This window comes from Cloeon dipterum, chromosome 2, assembly GCF_949628265.1.
Source record: "Cloeon dipterum chromosome 2, ieCloDipt1.1, whole genome shotgun sequence".
NCBI classification, from domain to species: Eukaryota; Metazoa; Arthropoda; class Insecta; order Ephemeroptera; family Baetidae; genus Cloeon; species Cloeon dipterum.
Genome location: NC_088787.1, coordinates 16,488,376 through 16,507,737, shown reverse-complemented (window position 1 = coordinate 16,507,737; position 19,362 = coordinate 16,488,376). Strand labels below are relative to the sequence as shown.

General features: G+C 36.7%; 1 protein-coding gene across 1 annotated transcript in view; it reads left to right on the top strand.

Annotated features, from left to right (window-relative positions):
• dpr8 (defective proboscis extension response 8) overlaps positions 1 to 19,362 on the top strand; it is an 86,746-nt gene that overhangs the window by 7,808 nt on the left and 59,576 nt on the right. The window lies entirely within an intron of this gene.

The window sequence follows — 19,362 nt, the reverse complement described above, 5'->3', positions numbered from 1 at the left end:
ACTTATTGTTAGCCTCTGTCGGCATAATGAGCTTTCTTTGAATCATTTAAACATTTTTCTCAAGAAGTGGAGTTGTATTAGCTGGAATTATGAAAATTAGTACACGCAAGGCGAGGAACAAATCAATACTAACTAAATTCCCCGAATCCTGATTGAGCCGTGTTTGGGAGAGCTGCTCCTCTCTGATTTTACTCATTCTGTAAATTCGAATGCCCCACCAAATTTATGCGAAAAATCCGTTTAAGATCCTTCTTAACGACATACTAGGGATCTCGATGATGCATATAAAGAATTTCATTGCATGTCTCATTTACATTTCCTAGAGCTGTGTATTAAGCATCCAAATGCAATTTGAATAATTTCTCGGTCTCCTTTCAGTGGACGAAGGGCAGCAGAAATAATAGGAAACCATTTGACCAAATATGTAAATTAAGTATAGTGCTGCAACACAGTAGGTTTCAGTTATTACTAAAGTTCCTGCAACATTGCCTCGCTGCTGTTGCACCACTTTTCACGCGCCATGAACGTGCACAAACGAGCACGTAACTAATCCGCATAATCAAAAGCAAAAACGCAAATATGACAAATTTCCTGTTCAACGCTTTGCGTTCCGTTAACAATGGAAAAAAACAGCAAATTGGCATCATCCACGGCGTTAAAAAAGTTGTAACTCTTTTTGAGCGGAAATGAATGGAAGAGGCGCACGTGTGTAACTCGTGTGTAATTCCGTACTGACGCAAACAGCGAATTTCAAACTTTATGAGTTTACGTACACGAAATAGCAAAAACAACATGCAGCATCACCAAGATTATTTCGCGCATTGAACAAAAGTGCACATGCGAGTACCAACCTTCGCCATGCATCAGATTCATGCATAGCGCGGCGTTTTGTTTTCCGAGTAAAAAGCTCCAGCAAGAATAATTGCCGCACACAGCCAACCAGCCCTCTGTTGCACATACGCAAACGGACGATGAGACTCGCAGCTTTTTATTTACGGTGTAGGCAGGAAATGATGTTTTATTATTACAACCGGGATTTAATTTATCTCGGCATAAATAACAACCGCGCCGTGCGCCGCGTATTGTTCTTTCATTCGCTTTTGTATAACATGAATGTGTGATAATCATCGGGATGAACGTGACGTCGTAAATTAAAATGGCCATGCAGTTGGTATCTAATGCAGCAGCTAGGTAGAGTCAGTCACAATTCGGAACGGGTCTAATCGGGAAAATAAATATTTGCCTCCCGAGATCGCAGGAGAAATGTCGGCGTGCGCGACAAGGATTCTCATTTCAGCAGCCTGTGCAAATAAATCAAAACCTTTTTTATTGCACTACCATGCTGCGAATAGCCTTTACTGTCGTCATAATCCAGCCTGATGTATGGTGCTATGATAAAATCATCATGCCAGAGACCTTTCTGAGAAATTTATATGCGAAATAAATTTCTATTATGTAGCTTCATGTCTCACTCAAAATCCAACGTTACAAAATCGCTTTTACTCATTCTGCATTTTCAATTTTTATGAATCGAGTGATATGCATGTGCAATGCCGAATCATTTCATTTTTGGTCGTTTTCTTAGTTGGAATGAACGATTGGTGTTTTAATTCAGACTTGTAATTAGGGCATTTGATCAAAGAAAGTATATGGCTCTTCGCAGTTTCAAATGACCAAAGTACTTGCAATTTGCATAATTTGTTGGAAATTTAAAAAAATAAATACATGTGATCAATCAATGATACTTATTTTTCTTTTCTGAATTGCGATTGCCCTCTGAGCTCAACAAATTAATGCAGTGAAAGCGATCAAAGCCGAAGTAAACATGCATTGGAACCAGTAGGAAAAAGGATTACCGTTTGACTGATTTTGTGAGTCTCCAAATGACTCAAAATGAAGCTCTATTTTATTTTCACCTCTGTAATTTGATTTTTTAAATATAAATTTAGAAGAGTTTGATATTTTAACAGTTCAAGACAGACTTCAATAATATAACACACATCTATATGTGTCAGGGTTTTACCTGACGATATTACGATCGCATTAATAATTGTTCCGCACCGATATGCATTTACGTTAACTTTCGGGCACCCACAAGGGAGAGCGGAGGGAGAAACTCAGGTATCAATAAAGGCAACGCCAGAGCCTCCCCCTCACGAGCACACGACCCGCTCGCACCAACGCACTCGCTCTCCTGACGGCACACGAGCAAGAGGGTAACTCTCTCGCTCCCCCGCTCGTCCCTCTGGGTAGACACGCTGTGTACTGTCGCTGCTATCTACAATAAACTGGTATGGTATAGTAACTGGGCATTTTCCCTTCTTATCCACCCTGCACCCTGTAAAGTATACCCTGGCTACAGAAGAACAAACTCTGACCTCGTGATAGGGAGAAGGCGCGCCGGCAGGGCCGACTGCGCCCATTCGGCGGCCCTGCCCCGCGTCGCTGACATGTGGAGGCACACCGGCGAGATGACCCGTAAGTTGATATGTCAGCCCTCATGAGCGAAGAGTTTTTTTTTCTGTTGCCAAAGTGCCCTCCCAAACCCAGCCCTCCAAATTTTTTTTGACCCGAAACCCTCCCAACAAGCGCGTAATTTCCTCCTAAAGGACATGTAAAATCGAACTTACGTACGCGTCATGCAAATTTTGTAAATATTGTATAATTTAAAATATGTCAGGTGCATATTAGGCGATATAATTTTTTCTTTGCACGCTGAGACATACGTAAATTTAAAATGGACGGTAAATCTATGCAAATCGGACGCCGGTTGCTCGATGAATTTTTCGGTGAAAGTACACTCACAGAAATTTTTCTCTATTAGAGACACTTTTTAGGCATCTCAAGCTGATGCAGTAATAAAAGTATCTCTAATTGATGCGTTTTCAGCTTTACCGTCTCTAACTGAGACGTCTGAGACGGCGGTGTCTCTGAGTGAGATACTTTTTGAAAAGCGTCTCTCTTAGAGACGCTGCGTTACCGCGCTGGCTGCCGGCCGCCGTTTTAGCAGATTTTTATCGCGATTTCAGTGCTCTGGACATAGTTTCTACCAAATTTTACAGCTTATACATTTAGGACACCAAAATAGGATAAATTAATTTGCAACTGGATTGAGTGCCACAAAGAAAAATATTCGAGAATGGAGCCGGAGATGAAAATTGAATCTGAGCTAAATGTCACTATGGTACTTACCGGGGCTGGATATAATGGGTTTTCTTCGCCGAAATCTGGTGTCAGCCGACGAGAGATAGACCAAACAACCACAGGAATCCTTGATGTACATACTAACACCAGTTTAGCACTAATTTCACAAAAAAACACAGCTAAAATCAAACTTAAACGACGGAGCAAACACAGTCAAGAATCACCACGCGGGAAACTAAGAGGATGGCCAGCTGTGAACTGAGATTTTGAAGTGAAAACAATGGAACTGATTGGCCGATTTTCATTTTTTTTTTTTTGTTTTTTTGGCCAATCACGAGTGCTGCCGAATGCACCCAAATTTAATTTTAGCCACAGGCGGGAAGTGAAGAGCGCAAAAAGTGCTGTCCTATGGTTGTTATTTCAAATCAATCATTTCCAGTTTTGGGAATTAATTCAAAATCCAAATTAACTCTTTAATTTGAGTAAATAAATAAAATATTGGCAAGTAAATGTTGTTATATTGATTAAAAATACAAAATATTTTAATAATTTAATAAATGAAATTAAAAATAAATTAAATTAAACATAATATATATCTAATTTATTAAAGAACGTTTTTAAATCTCAAGTCAACTGGCAATGATCAGTATTGGTCGTTGATGGTCCGGGTTTTTCTTTTCATTTATTTTTTTCAATTTTAACCCCGTTTTTTATTCACTGCTTTTGACACAATGAAAAAATTTACCAAACGTTCTTCTCGGTATTGACCTTGTGCTGTGTCAATTTTCTTTAAAAGCAAAAATCACAAATGCTTCAAAGGAATTTTATAAAATATACGGTTCATGTCAAAGAAAATCATAATTTATTTTAATGCATGGCAAATTGTGTCTGAAGAAAATTAAATTTTCGGTGATCGACTAACACTTGATAATGTCTGGAGTTGTGGTATATATATAGCTTAAAATTGAAGATGTGTGTTCATGAATCTAGAGTTAAGAAACTATAAATACACATCGAATTTTTTTAGACACAGTTTAGCCATGAAATAAATTCATAGTTTGGCCCGTTATTTGACAGTGTGTCTGTCTTGTCTTCTCTCGACACAACTCTATATATTTTTTGTTTGTTCCTTTACGCGCTTTTCGGAGAATGACCGCTTGCACTTATCGCAAAGCCCTGAAAATGTTTTTTTTTTTCAAATTTGTCAGCACTGAATCTCAGGTTCTAATTTTCAGAATTGCAAAATATATGCATAACGATCGACTTGTCTCCACCTCCTCTAGATAGCCAAAGGGTTTTGGGGGTGATCTGATAGCCCGCCACCCCAATTAGGCTTTCATTCACCTTGGGAAAAATGTGATGAATATTTTGTTCATTAATTATGTACCTGTTTCATATATTATTTTAATCTTTTTTGCTTTCAATTAAGGGTAAAGGGGTTAGGTTTGGGGTAGATGGATTTTGACGAATTTTTTTTTGCGTTATCTTTGCCCTAATTTACTGACAAAACAGTAGAGAAAACTACATACGATTTTACAATATTAGCGGGTTTTCCGGGCGTTCAAATGTCAAAATCTGGGAATTTTGAGTACTTTGCAACTTTGCTCAGGGTGTTCCTAGAACAAAAATTAAAAAACCCGCAAACTCGTCTTAACGAGACAAACAACTTTTACATTGACCTCAAAGTGGTAGGTCAAAGGTCAAGGTCATAAAAATTGGTTTTTTGATTTTAAACTCAAATTTGAAAATGAACATATTGAAATTTTTTATTTTTTTCGTGACCATTTTGTAGAGCATAAAAAATTAACTTAAAAACGTTAAAATTTGGAATCGCGTTTTTCCTCATTTTTTTAATAAAAAAATGAAAACTTCGAAAACCCTTGTTTTTCGAAGCTGGTAAAAAACGATGACCAACCAAATCTCGACTTCTAGTCATCCGAATTTAAAAAACTGCATACCGTTAGACTCCTCTCGACGTCCCTAAGTGCACTAAAGGGGTATAAGACCCACCAACCCCCAACCCCCTTTTTACCCCCTAAATAACGTGAAATTTAGAATTTTTCGTCCGTTTCAACACCTTAGCATGACGTTGACGAGTAATTGTCTTCTTCAAACCAATTCATTTACTTAGTTCACTCAAAGACGAGTCAAATGGAACTTATTTTCTGTAAATAGGACCACCACAACCTGAGATTCGAGTGCACAAAGATTTTTTTCCAAACGCGATGCAATAAAATTCTGGGCGATCGACCAAATCTCGACTTCTAATCATCTGATTTTGAAACACCGCATACCGTTAGACTCGTCTTGACATCCCCAAGTGTACTAAAGGGGTACGAGACCCACCAACCCCCAACCCCCTTTTTACCCCCTAAATAACGTGAAATTTAGAATTTTTCGTCCGTTTCAACACCTTAGCATGACGTTGACGAGTAATTGTCTTCTTCAAACCAATTCATTTACTTAGTTCACTCAAAGACGAGTCAAATGGAACTTATTTTCTGTAAATAGGACCACCACAACCTGAGATTCGAGTGCACAAAGATTTTTTTCCAAACGCGATGCAATAAAATTCTGGGCGATCGACCAAATCTCGACTTCTAATCATCTGATTTTGAAACACCGCATACCGTTAGACTCGTCTTGACATCCCCAAGTGTACTAAAGGGGTACGAGACCCACCAACCCCCAACCCCCATTTGGCCCCCTTAATAATGTGAAATTTAGCATTTTTTCGGTCGTTTCAACACCTTAGCACAACGTTGACGAGTAATTGTCTTCTTTAAACCAATTTAGTTACTTATTTCACTTCAATAGGAGTCAAACGGTACCTAGTTTTTGTAAATAGGACCACCTTTTTGTGTTAGGTTCGAGATTTGGTGCTACCCGAGCATTTTAATGCATCCGCGTCTTAATAAAAAACTTTGTGCTACCCAAATATCAGGTTGTAGCGGTCCTATTTTCAAAAATTAAGTATCGTTTGAATCGTATTGAAGTGAACTAAGTAACTTAATTGTTTTAAAGAAGACAATTACTCGTCAACGTTGTGCTAAGGTGTTGAAACGACCGAAAAAATGCTAAATTTCACATTATTAAGGGGGCCAAATGGGGGTTGGGGGTTGGTGGGTCTCGTACCCCTTTAGTACACTTGGGGATGTCAAGACGAGTCTAACGGTATGCGGTGTTTCAAAATCAGATGATTAGAAGTCGAGATTTGGTCGATCGCCCAGAATTTTATTGCATCGCGTTTGGAAAAAAATCTTTGTGCACTCGAATCTCAGGTTGTGGTGGTCCTATTTACAGAAAATAAGTTCCATTTGACTCGTCTTTGAGTGAACTAAGTAAATGAATTGGTTTGAAGAAGACAATTACTCGTCAACGTCATGCTAAGGTGTTGAAACGGACGAAAAATTCTAAATTTCACGTTATTTAGGGGGTAAAAAGGGGGTTGGGGGTTGGTGGGTCTTATACCCCTTTAGTGCACTTAGGGACGTCGAGAGGAGTCTAACGGTATGCAGTTTTTTAAATTCGGATGACTAGAAGTCGAGATTTGGTTGGTCATCGTTTTTTACCAGCTTCGAAAAACAAGGGTTTTCGAAGTTTTCATTTTTTTATTAAAAAAATGAGGAAAAACGCGATTCCAAATTTTAACGTTTTTAAGTTAATTTTTTATGCTCTACAAAATGGTCACGAAAAAAATAAAAAATTTCAATATGTTCATTTTCAAATTTGAGTTTAAAATCAAAAAACCAATTTTTATGACCTTGACCTTTGACCTACCACTTTGAGGTCAATGTAAAAGTTGTTTGTCTCGTTAAGACGAGTTTGCGGGTTTTTTAATTTTTGTTCTAGGAACACCCTGAGCAAAGTTGCAAAGTACTCAAAATTCCCAGATTTTGACATTTGAACGCCCGGAAAACCCGCTAATATTGTAAAATCGTATGTAGTTTTCTCTACTGTTTTGTCAGTAAATTAGGGCAAAGATAACGCAAAAAAAAATTCGTCAAAATCCATCTACCCCAAACCTAACCCCTTTACCCTTAATTGAAAGCAAAAAAGATTAAAATAATATATGAAACAGGTACATAATTAATGAACAAAATATTCATCACATTTTTCCCAAGGTGAATGAAAGCCTAATTGGGGTGGCGGGCTATCAGATCACCCCCAAAACCCTTTGGCTATCTAGAGGAGGTGGAGACAAGTCGATCGTTATGCATATATTTTGCAATTCTGAAAATTAGAACCTGAGATTCAGTGCTGACAAATTTGAAAAAAAAAAACATTTTCAGGGCTTTGCGATAAGTGCAAGCGGTCATTCTCCGAAAAGCGCGTAAAGGAACAAACAAAAAATATATAGAGTTGTGTCGAGAGAAGACAAGACAGACACACTGTCAAATAACGGGCCAAACTATGAATTTATTTCATGGCTAAACTGTGTCTAAAAAAATTCGATGTGTATTTATAGTTTCTTAACTCTAGATTCATGAACACACATCTTCAATTTTAAGCTATATATATACCACAACTCCAGACATTATCAAGTGTTAGTCGATCACCGAAAATTTAATTTTCTTCAGACACAATTTGCCATGCATTAAAATAAATTATGATTTTCTTTGACATGAACCGTATATTTTATAAAATTCCTTTGAAGCATTTGTGATTTTTGCTTTTAAAGAAAATTGACACAGCACAAGGTCAATACCGAGAAGAACGTTTGGTAAATTTTTTCATTGTGTCAAAAGCAGTGAATAAAAAACGGGGTTAAAATTGAAAAAAATAAATGAAAAGAAAAACCCGGACCATCAACGACCAATACTGATCATTGCCAGTTGACTTGAGATTTAAAAACGTTCTTTAATAAATTAGATATATATTATGTTTAATTTAATTTATTTTTAATTTCATTTATTAAATTATTAAAATATTTTGTATTTTTAATCAATATAACAACATTTACTTGCCAATATTTTATTTATTTACTCAAATTAAAGAGTTAATTTGGATTTTGAATTAATTCCCAAAACTGGAAATGATTGATTTGAAATAACAACCATAGGACAGCACTTTTTGCGCTCTTCACTTCCCGCCTGTGGCTAAAATTAAATTTGGGTGCATTCGGCAGCACTCGTGATTGGCCAAAAAAACAAAAAAAAAAATGAAAATCGGCCAATCAGTTCCATTGTTTTCACTTCAAAATCTCAGTTCACAGCTGGCCATCCTCTTAGTTTCCCGCGTGGTGATTCTTGACTGTGTTTGCTCCGTCGTTTAAGTTTGATTTTAGCTGTGTTTTTTTGTGAAATTAGTGCTAAACTGGTGTTAGTATGTACATCAAGGATTCCTGTGGTTGTTTGGTCTATCTCTCGTCGGCTGACACCAGATTTCGGCGAAGAAAACCCATTATATCCAGCCCCGGTAAGTACCATAGTGACATTTAGCTCAGATTCAATTTTCATCTCCGGCTCCATTCTCGAATATTTTTCTTTGTGGCACTCAATCCAGTTGCAAATTAATTTATCCTATTTTGGTGTCCTAAATGTATAAGCTGTAAAATTTGGTAGAAACTATGTCCAGAGCACTGAAATCGCGATAAAAATCTGCTAAAACGGCGGCCGGCAGCCAGCGCGGTAACGCAGCGTCTCTAAGAGAGACGCTTTTCAAAAAGTATCTCACTCAGAGACACCGCCGTCTCAGACGTCTCAGTTAGAGACGGTAAAGCTGAAAACGCATCAATTAGAGATACTTTTATTACTGCATCAGCTTGAGATGCTTAAAAAGTGTCTCTAATAGAGAAAAATTTCTGTGAGTGTACAGAGGACGTTGAATTATACGTACAGGACTTACACGTAATTAGAAAAATCTCGGGAATGACAAAAGATGAAACGCTTGATGTTCTTGAAGGAAAATTACAAGGACACGCGAAAAACTGGCATTTTCAGTGGGAATGTGACCCATTAAATGTAAATAAGGGACTTGATGAACTTTTGAAAGATTTAAAAAATTGGCACAATGATTTCGCACACTCGTACTACGTTAAAAACCCGAGAAAACATAGCGAGCCGCGAGATCCTTCCCCTTTCTCAGATAGCGATCAATCTACCGATAACGTTGAGACAGATTACACCTTTAGAGTCAGCCGAGACCGTAAGAAAAAATCGAAAGCACAAAAGGAGGAAAAAGATGAACTAATTTTACTCCTCCTCAAACAGTTGCAACAAAAAGAAGAGCAAGTGCGCACTCTTCAAGGGGCACCTTGCACCGCACAGAACACATACGCGTTAACTTCACCTCATACTAATTATGTACTCATGCAAACCCCGCAACCTGTACAACAACAGTTCGTGGAAATCCTTCCTCAGCCGCAACCACAGCATGTTTTCCCAATTTACCAATACCCAGCCGAGTACCCGTCGTACCAAATACACCCACCACCAGATTTCGTACCTGCCTACCAAACGGCACCCCAGTCAGAACAACAGCAATTTTTCCCATACCGAGCCCCCAAAATTTGTTTCAAATGCAACCGCAGTGGACACATTAGAAAACAATGCAGATCACGCGTAGGAGATGCGTATCACGGAAATAGGAGACAAAATTACTCTTCGCGCACGCACGATCTTATAACATCTCAGCCGACAACGACATGCGGCAATCCACCAAACGCGATTTTTCCCCAGAAAGCGCACTCGGCTCAAACGCGAAAGGTACTCCGTAACGTGCCGGTTTATGCATCCAAATCAGCAGCAAACCCAGAAAAGAAGAATCAAAAAGGGGTATCGTCAATCACGCAAAATCAAAACCTCGCCAGGGAACGAACTCATGTAAATATTGTAAATTCCATTTCCTCCAAAGAAGCCGAGTCTTCAGTTCCCTCGGAAAAGGGTAATTCGCAACAACAAAAGCACGCGATTAACCAAATACCATTCTCATCAGTGCGAAAATCAAGTTCAAGCGAGTATTTCAATTTGTCATATTTTCAAGACGAAAACCAAAAGCCAGTAGTGAATTTGCACGAACAAAAGAGAGAAGTTTCGCACACAACCGGATTTGTAGCTCAAAGTGAATTAATATCCGAAAAAAGAGCTCCAGAAAATGTATGTACATTGGCGGAAACCAAAAATGTCGGAATAACTGGACAACTAGAGTCATTCCAATCAACTCAGGTGAAAAATGAGATTGGAAGATCTAACGTTAAGAAAAAGAAAACTCCAAAGAAGATCAATTCACAAGGGAAAATTGTACGTACAAAATTAGAAAATGCGCAAAAGGCTGAAATTCAAATTGCAAAAGACACTGCTATAGAAAATGGCGTAGTTGTAAATAAGTTCGAATCGCAGAAAAAAGCGTTAATCAGTACAGCAGAAAATAGCATCACATTACCAGGAAAATGTGTAGTAGCTACTGTAGCAGCAGTTAAGCAAGAAACTAATAACTTGAATGAGCGCGAAAATCACGTTGAAAACTGTGATAAGACTATTCCCAGTGACAGGATCAAGGAAAAACCTGAAATTCCTTTGAAACTAAAACCCATCATCAAGAACACAGTAGATTTTTTACGAAATCTTGGTAACTTTAGTAGCAAGTGGCGCAATAAGCGAAAGCACGAAGACAACACGAAAACCTTCGAAATGGTTAAAATACCGAAAAGCGAGGTATTGCCGAACAAGCCAGAGAACGGTTGAGAGTTGAAGTTGCATATGTAAAATGATTTGTAAAGTAATCGTAGCATTTCGATTTGTGAAATTTACATTCAGTAATTTGAACGTCAAACGCTTTTCTTCGAAAAATGTGCATGATTTTCCAAATAAATAAATTAGGTACGATTTCCCTTCAACAAAGGACATGAAACAAATTTGAGAAGACGGAATACTAATATTCTTAAAAGCAGTATTGATAAATTTTCCTCTATGCGCAATAAAAATATAAAGAAAAACGGAATGATCAGTTTATGATATCCAGATTGTCGCAAAGTTATTGAATTTTTAAGGTCCCGATCGCAGTTTTTTTTAATAGTAAATTAACGTCCACAAAAGAAAAAATCATAAAAAACGACGCTATATATTATTTTTCTTCTTCCTTCATACTGATTTCTTAAGGTCAGGTCTCTAGATCTCTCTACATGAATGTGTATTATATTAATCCAGGTCAATGAACCAAGTCAATGCCAAGTAACCCCCCGTCCCTTAACTTTTCACTCGCCAGCACAAAGAGTAATATAAAGCTTCAAACGTTAGCAAACAATAGCACACAGCATGAAAACCTTTACTTCACAAATTCTCATTACAGGCGGCGCAATTTTTATTCAAAAAATATTCTAAATAAAATCCTACTCCCCTAAAGGTCACCAAAAACCACCAATGTCAATCAATTTTCCTTAAATTCATTTCCCACGAATTCCCTGTAAATCTTACAAGTTACATCATTAACAACAAAGAGGTTTAGAACCTATCACCAGGGGTTCCACCTTCTTGCTCATACAAAAAATAACATTTCCTTAAAAAATACCCTCACATCTAAAAAGTCCAACAAAGCGGCAAGACATTAAAGCTTCAAGTTCATACAGGTCAAAGAACCCTATCTCACGCTCGCCCTCTGACAAACGAAACACATCTGTTTTAGAAGGTCAAGCGAACAATTAATCATGAAATACCTTTGTGCTTAGTTCTATACAAAAAAAGGTTATTGTCAAGTTCTTACAAAGCTTAAAAAATTCCTATCTTTTTATGAAACACTGACACATTCTGCTCTTTCATCTATTATTACGATTTCTTTATGTATTTAATTTTTGTCACACTCTTATTTCTCTGTTTTAATATGAACACAATACTCAATACCCATACATTAAGTTTTAAGTAATGAATTAATATGGCAGGAACACGCAATTAGGTTTAATAATAAAGTGCAGAAAGCTTTCCCGTGATTCAGAACCAAGAAGGAGATAAATCCAATTGTTAGTTTATACTCCTAGGGCAACACAAATATTAGTCGCGGTTTTATTTAATTTTTCATTACGCGACACACACTTGGTCAAGATTTGAGGTTAACAATACCTCAATCTTCCAACGTGGGCAGAAAATTCCGGCCAATCGGGCAGTTGACTCAAATTCGATTTTTTATCTTAATTTTAAGAGCGCGCAAATTTTTTTATATTAGTTTTAAAGAGGTCAACTGTTTCATTTCTTTAATAATTAGTGGTTGCAATTGACGGTTACAGGACAGAAGCGAGATAGTATGTCACAAAATTGAATTTTTTTATATCTTGGTTACATTTCGGAAACACACGGTTTTTGGATAATGATTGAAGAGAAATGACAAGTAAAGAATGAGTTATCACTGCGTTAAACCCTGCATAGGAAATTAAGAGTTATGGAAATTTCACAGAATTTCGTGAAAATAAAAAGAAAATAATGAGTATGTATGTTGCGATAAAAGCAGCGGCTTATTTGCACCATCAAGGTGAACATAATATGTGTTTCGAAACTCTAATTTTTTGGTATACTTTTCCAATATACCTCAACGGTACGTGTGAGCATGGTAGACACAAAACGAGACGAACTTCTAGATATTCACGATATTAAAGGAAAAAAGGTTCAAAACAAAGTGGCGATAATTTATAAAAGTTATGCATATGATACTCAATGAGTAAAGATATTTCTCGAGTCTAGTTTTCTCAAAGCGATCAAAGGGACACTTTTGTAGAATGTAAAGTCAAAGCATTAAGCGCGACAAGGAGGAAAAAGAGAAATTGAGCGTAAAATATCCACCTCGAACCACCAGGAAACTCACCAATATAACAAAGCGTATACATACGTGACTAAACCTTAAGGTCTGAAGCAAAGAACTGTTTATTTTGTTGGAATAGAAAGAATACATGAAGCCAAAAAAAAGAAGGCAATTCTAAAAGTATTTATCCCTCTGATAAATGGCGAATCCCATTAAATCGCTTCTCTGATGAGTTCTATTGATTTAGCATTAAAGACAAGGTACTTCAATTAAACATGGAATGTGTATATATATTTTAGTTATTAATAGAGTATTGACATGACACCCTTCTCACTGCTCAAATCAAGAAATTATAATGAATATGCAATCAGATATTCATTTAATAGCAAAAAGAGAGTTAAACAAAAAGCGCCTAACCCCCCCCCATTCCCGCGCGCCAGCCAGCCATAAGAAAATTTAATTTATTTTATTAAAATTCTCAACGAAACCCCAATGCTAACGTAACTTTTAATTCAAATCAATTCCGTGATTGGAAGCCTTTTAGCATAATTTAATAGAATCACTTCGATTTCAATAAACCATATCACTCAAATCAATTTTAAAATTCGAACAACTCACGATCCTTTATCTTTTTTTTTTTCATTTTATAAATTAAAAGATATTAAATTTTCAAAAAAAAAAAAATATTAATTATTCAATCATTTTGCAATTTTCATAGTTTGATAAATTTTGGGAGACTGGACTTTATTAACGTTTGGAAGTCACTTGGCAAATCTAGTCCTGTGTTTTTGCATGGCCAGCAAAACACAGATCTTAGCCTGAGGATTTCTGACTGCTAATATAGGCAGAAGGCAAATAAATATTACTAACATCTCATAAGTATTTCAACTTACTGCAACGCGTGAGCAGCCAAGTTAGTAATAATTATGACTGATCGTTGGTCTTATTCTTTAGCCGAGTTGAATAATAGTCCAGTGAACCGCAGTTAAAGAAAAATTAATTTCATTGGAAACATAATTAGAGAAAAAGATAGTTATTAGCAAAGCAGATTTTGTAATCTTGAGAGATTTTTGAGCATAGCATGACATAAGTGACAGAGACATAGAAATAGAAACAGACACGCGGCGGCGGCGGCGGTAGCGTTGGTTTAACATAATAGAAAATTACTCCCGGTTAGGCATGCAACAGCAATAATGTACGCAGAGGCAGAGTGTAGCAAACATAAAACATTTTTGTGACATTATACAAAAAATTCACCACACATTTCTAATACAATTTACGGTTACAATTTTTTTTTTTTCAAAAAATAAAGGGTATCAACATTGTCAATGTCAATACTTGTAAATATAAACAATTAGTCTCGACGATTACTACAAGAAAAGTCGTGCATCTCCCCTAACTCCCTGTTCTGTTCTAATTAAATTTTATTTTCAGTTTAATTTCGTATTCTTTTCAGATTCTTTGAAATGCTCATGTTAAAGCAATAATCAGGTAGAGAATTAATTTTGAGTAGCCTTGAGTTTAAAGAGTTTTGAGAGTTGAATTGATTTAAGAAATAAATTAAAAAGCTAGATTATTGTAAATAAGATAACATGTTGAATTAATAATTTCGAAATACTGAGCATTTCCAACGATAATTTAAATTTTACCTAAGAGTATAACAATGGCACAGATATTAAAGTTATTTATCTTTTGAAAAAAAAATAGATGTTTAATATTTAAAATATAATATCAAATTGATTAATTTCCATTAATGAGTTATTTTTATTAATTACAAAATAGAAGATTTGATTAAATTTTGAGTAAATACCAGCAATGAAATTGAACAAAACTAATATACTTTGTAAAATTTACAGCAGCCCAACGATGTTTCCAGTAATTGTATATTGACTACATTAGACTTGCTTCCCATCAAGAAAAAAATCAGATCACGGTTAACGGCAGCTTGTAATTCGAGTTCAACAAATTTGTGTCTCTCAAACAGAAAAAGCAGCAATTTTTTCTCCTTTCTACGAATGCTATTGCAAAGTATAGCCAAAAACAATTAAATTCAACAACTAGATGAGCGTAAATCAAAACCAATTCAGACTGTAAAAAATGGATTCTAATTTTTTTTTGCATAATTGAACATATTATCCCATATCATACTGATCAGACACAATCAAATTAAGTTGGCAACATTAATTTTAATTGGAATGATTTCGTTTGCATTTTCATTATACCACATTTCAAGCATAACATCATTTCTCATTGTGCAAGAAATATATTGAATTTAGCAATAATAGCAATCCCGCCGAAACGACAGACTCAACATCGATTTAATACGAAAAAAAAGAAGACATTTTCACAAACATCATACCCCACAGTTTCTGCCAGAAACGTAAATACAACACACTGACACAAAAAACCAACACGTGAGAAAACCGACATATTAATATGAAATTAAATTCACACACACTTGAGCAATAATACAAAAAATCACCACTAAAATCACAAATAAATTTCGTTCTTTTTTTTAATTCACGGAGGTCAAAGAATTAATACACCTTCATAATTAAATAAATTGCGTATCAACAAATTCTCACTTAATATCTTTCAACAAAACCAAATATTACGGTATTTTTAATAACAAAATAAATTCATGAGCCCACCACTTATATGTTACACTGTTCAATTGGACGGAATGATCATTTCAAAACAGTACACACACACTTTCATTGCTTAACATCTATGCCACATTTTTTCTCCGAATTCAGCAATTCTACTCGAGAACACATTAGAACACCCTCGTCAACACAAAAATACTAATCTAGCCAAAAAGCAGCAAAACAAGAAATAAGAGAGAAAAATGGAATTAATGGATTTAGCAGTAAATTAATGTATTTTTCAACATTTTCAAGAATATTCATATATGCTATATATATAGCTGCTCAAATTAAGTTACAAAGTTTATGGATATAAAGAATATAAACGCTTAGAAAAAAGAGTATATCGTTGAGCTTTATAAAATAATAATTCATATTCAAGACAAATTATTTAATTTGGATACAACAGTAAAATTTGATAGACATTGATTTTGCACTATAATCATTTTATGCAAGCATTTAATTTTTTTTCCTTTTGTTTTATTTTCCGATTTGTTTATAATATAATTTTTCATCTTATTCTCACGATGGAATTGAAATTTTGAATTTTAAGGCACCAGCAGTAAGAAGTTTTTTTTAAGTTCACAGACAAACAAAGTAACGTACATTTAGTGCCATTTCCTGTAAATACTTTCCACTGTACCTATATATTCCACTTATGGGCACATAACCCGAAGAAGCAGTCACAGAGAGTAACTCCTAAACGAAACTCTGGAATTGACCATAAGGATGTGGCACACGAAAAAGCAGACCCCTGGAAAATCAAAGAAGCCACAACTTTAACAAGCGCGCCCGGTCCGTTTTGAAGTGGTACCTGAAACAGATGACCCCTGGAAAATCAAGGAACCTTCCAGCCAAAGACTATTGTGACTCTGCCATTCCACAACAATGCGACCCTATCTATCACCTGCAGCAAACATTCGAGTGTACCTAGTAGCAACGTACGTTCGGTCAGCAAGTGCAGATATATCCATAACGAAACGAACATTTGCAACAAATGGACCCAGACAGTACGACATTTTCGAAAAGATGACAAACAAGTGTTGTGCAGTGCTATAACCAAAACAATGACATTTACTCATAGTGCAACGGACGCGAGTGTTATATTATTATGTTCGGTATATTTCTTTAATTTAACGACGAAGAATTGTATTCATTTTCATTCTATCTCAGCAAACGGTTGTCCAAATTAGATATAAGCAATTTTTTTTCACTTTCCAAGGTAACAAAACGGACAGCCTTTCAAACGTGTTCAAGAAGTTTTCTTTGTTTTGTTCAGATTAGGCAATCAAGGGACACAACGCGAATATCGTTTCCTTATTAATTTTACTTAAATTTAAGATAGATATTCATTTGCCAGATCTTAGCATACTTTAATTTATTAAGTTACATTATATCACATTAAGCGTTAAATTTATTCCACATTAACATTTTGCTATCGGAGTATTTCCTTTTCTTCTTTATTTCAAATCGCGATTCATTAACAAGAAAAAAAAAGAAACCATCCAACCAATTCATTACTTTAAACATTTATAGTGGTAATTTGATTTGTGAAGAATTGCTCTCTATTTGACTCAGAACGAGGAAGTTTGGGTAAAATCCTGGAAAAAACCTCGTCAACTGATTACAGCAGCGTGTGTGATTACACACATGGAACATCACACCAATCATCATTCAGTCCTCAGGGCTTGGAAGATCCGGCCGCCGTTATAATATATCACTCACGACCACAGAATCATCTAGCATCGCCCCAAGATTTGCTTGCAACCAACAACTATGCTCCTACATGCAGCTGTCTTAAACGTTCAAGACCGATAATTCCCACTTACCTCACTTGGTTGAGAGCAAATAATTTACCTGTCACTTTTCCTCTAGAATTTTTTCATCTTTTCATGCGCTCCACCTTTTATTTAAATTGTTTTGTAAATTTCGAACTCTAATTTGCCAATTTTTTTCTTTGCTGGTTGGAGGTGTAGAAGGTGTTCTACCATTTAATTACAATTAACGTTTAATATAAATCTCCGAAAGTGAAGGTTAGACACCTAAGACACACATTAGAAAACACATACACACATCTACACTTTGATACATACTTAGTTAAGATTTGAAAGAAAAATTAGATTAAACTGAGGTAATTAGGGCACACAAACAACACAAACACATGAATACACAATTATGTCCGAAATTAAAATGTAAACACGGGATATAAATCAAATGTTAGAATTAAGAAAAAACAAGAAAACAAAAAACCAAACCCCAATGAGATGTCAGGGTTTTACCTGACGATATTACGATCGCATTAATAATTGTTCCGCACCGATATGCATTTACGTTAACTTTCGGGCACCCACAAGGGAGAGCGGAGGGAGAAACTCAGGTATCAATAAAGGCAACGCCAGAGCCTCCCCCTCACGAGCACACGACCCGCTCGCACCAACGCACTCGCTCTCCTGACGGCACACGAGCAAGAGGGTAACTCTCTCGCTCCCCCGCTCGTCCCTCTGGGTAGACACGCTGTGTACTGTCGCTGCTATCTACAATAAACTGGTATGGTATAGTAACTGGGCATTTTCCCTTCTTATCCACCCTGCACCCTGTAAAGTCTACTTTGGCCACAGAAGAACAAACTCTGACCTCGTGATAGGGAGAAGGCGCGCCGGCAGGGCCGACTGCGCCCATTCGGCGGCCCTGCCCCGCGTCGCTGACAATATGACAAAACCATTTTGATCCAGCTTCAAATCGTTGACCATAAAATAGCAACATTTTTTGATAAAACAATCGGCACGTGACAACGACGAATCAATTTTTTGTTCCGGGCTTTTATGCAGATACTGCTTGTAGTTTTTTGCAATTGTTCATGAATTTCAATAATTTATGCATATAACATGAGCAATAGACGAATCGGGAATCGAAAACTAGAATAATATTTAATAGGACAGTTTCAGTACATTTCATAAAATTTTCGTCTTTGTGACAAATTGATTATACGCTCAAAGTAATAGAAGAGGCTCGCTGAATTTGTCAAGCATTCATATATACGTGTACAAAAGCAGTAGTTGACAAATGATTATTTGCGAACAGCCGCTTGGGGGAAAGGAGAAAAACAAGTTAGAAAATTATTAGCCGTGGTGGGCGATGCATCAAACGAGCCAACGTGGCGACGTGTGCGAGGCAGAAAATTTCCCATTTCAGCAGGCACGTCTGTCTGAGCGAAAAAAAAATTATATGGAGACCTTCGCCGTATCGCTGATTGCATGAAGACTGGTGTCAACCCCTCTGCTGGCAGAATCAATCATTTTCACGCCCGTCGCAGAGCAAAAAAGGCTTCGTTGTTTCAGGCTGTTAAAAATATGCACCTCGTGGGACTGGTTTGCCCTTTTTGTGCCATCAGCCGGAAGGGAATGTTGAATCAGCCGGCAGTGGCTGAGTTGTTCTGGCCGGTCTTTATCGATTGTTTGGTTGACGGCGGGCGCAATACTGCGGTACCCACTCGCACTCTCACACAAAACACACTGGCAGCGGCCCTTTTCATTTCGCCTTCGTGGGTCTGCAGGACTGCCACCTTCATTATTCTTCTTACCCTCAACAGTTAGGCAGGCAGCTAGCGTGAGCCGCGGCCATTTATAACAATCGGATTATCCAAATATCACCGGCCGATTTATATTGTTTTCCCTAATCACGGCCGAATAAATAAGAAAAATAGAGACGCCTGCCCGGCGATATTTATGGTCGACGTATAGAACTGGAATTGAAACAGATTTATCATCTGCGTCTCTAGCAGAGGGAAAGATGAATGGTCGGAGAGGAAAGACAGCAGTCTGGCGCGAACTAAAAGAGAAAACTCGCC